Source organism: Orycteropus afer, unplaced genomic scaffold (genome assembly GCF_000298275.1).
Source record: "Orycteropus afer afer isolate SDZICR_OR568_19922 unplaced genomic scaffold, OryAfe1.0 scaffold00009, whole genome shotgun sequence".
NCBI lineage: Eukaryota > Metazoa > Chordata > Mammalia > Tubulidentata > Orycteropodidae > Orycteropus > Orycteropus afer.
The window spans coordinates 19615800-19617699 of record NW_006921596.1 but is presented as its reverse complement, the minus strand read 5'-3'; positions in this window follow the sequence as shown (position 1 = coordinate 19617699).

Genomic DNA, 1900 nt, shown 5'->3' with positions numbered 1-1900 from the left:
AAAGGGGTGAATTTTTATGGTATGTAAATTAAGTCTCAATAAAGCTGTTGGGGTGGGGGTAGAAAGCCATAGCCTGCATTGAAAAATGGCTCATCTTAATCGAGGAGCCCCGGTAGTGCAATAGTTAACTGTTGGGCAGCTTGAACCCACCCAAGGACTTCCTGGGAGAAAAGACCTGGGATTTGCTCCCATAAAGAGTGCAGTCTAGAAGTCCTATGAGGCCATTCTCCTCTGGCCTATACAGTTGCTATGAGTCAGAGTTGACTCAATGACAACAGGCTTCGTTTGGTACGGGAATCTTTTCCGTGTCTGGGTGTTAGAATGTAAACTCCATGAGGGCAGGGCCTATGTCTGTCTTGATCAATGGGCTGAGGCTGGCACGCTGCTGGGCACAGAGGCAGAGCTTAAGAAATATTGTAGCCAATCAAGTATCTGCTGTTTTGCTGAACATCCTTCCACCCCCCACCCCACACTGAATCCTGTCACCTCACTGAGCCCTCCTCTCTGGGCACCTTCCCTCACAGACCCTCTGTTCATCACAGTCCATTCAGGCCCTTCCCCTTTTTTCCCCTCTCAGATCTGACCCCAGTGCACAGGGTGGGCTTAGAGACAGTCCGTCATCCCTTCCTAGAGGCCCAGGGACCAAGGCCATTCAAGCGGCACCCAACACAAGTGGCTGGGGCCCTGTCCAAGCAACAGAAGGCTCCAGGCCAAAGAGAACCTGCCTGACTTCCAGCACTAGGCCTGAGGAACCAGTGGCATGAGCCACCCACCACTTTTGCTAAGAGTTGACAGGCCCCTGCCACCTTGAGGAGTCTCCCAGAATCGCATGAGGACTCTAAGCTGCCATCCTCCCATCAGCCTCTCTGGGGCTTGGCCAAGGTGTGCTCCAAACCTGTGGGCTCCCTGCCTGGGGTCCAGGTCCCTGCTGGTCTCTGGGAGGAGGAGCAACTGGCTCCCTAGGCATCAACCTCCTCTCCTCCACCCCACCCTCATTTGGTACCTGCTAATCCTTTGCATGCGGTCTGGCTGCCAGCAAGCCAATTAATCCCCGCTGTGTCAGAGAGGTCCAGCTACAAGTGGCCAGGGAAGGAGATTCCTTTGGTCGGCATCTGAGCAGGTAACCCAGGATGACAGAGACGCTCATTGGGCCCTGGATAGGACCCCTGTGCTCCCCTTTAGCAAGGCCTTTAGAGACAGGCGGCAATGGGGCTCCTGGGGCTCCCTTGTCCCCTGCACATGCATCAGAACCTCCAGGGGAACTTATGAAATGCAGATCTAGAGCCTCACAAAGGGTGCTGGGAGCCTAGGAATCTGTGTTGATTCCTCATCAAAGTGGAATCAGCGAGGATGTGGCTAAAAGGTGGGAGGGCCCTACGCAGACTGGATCCAGGAGGAAACGGCTGCCGGGTGGGGAAGAAGAAAAATTAGGGTTGAGGAAGGCTTCCCTAGTCATTTCAGAAAGTTCTGAATGTGAGCTAGAACTGCCACCTGTTGGGAAAAGGTCTGCAGAAGAGGCCAACACTCAGTACCACCCAAGGGAGGTGCAGAACGTCTGGAATCAGCAGATCTGAGGACGAACGCAGCTTGGCTGCTTGCTGGCTGTGTTGCCTTGAGCAGGTTTGTTGGCCTCTCTGTGCCTCCGTTTCCTCAGCTGTAAAATGTTGATGTTGATACTTCTTTTACTAGGGGTGGAATGTGGGAATGAGCTTGGATGTGATCATGGCTGGAGAGGTCAGTTCTGGCTTGCAGGGAGCATTCACATTAGGGCTGGCTGCCATGGCTGGCTGGGGCCACTGGAATCTGTGACTTCAAACATTGACCTTGGGCTCTGTAGATCTTGGAAATCACTGTGCCTACCCCTTTCCCGAGTCTCTGGGTGGGGTGGCGCAAATGGTTA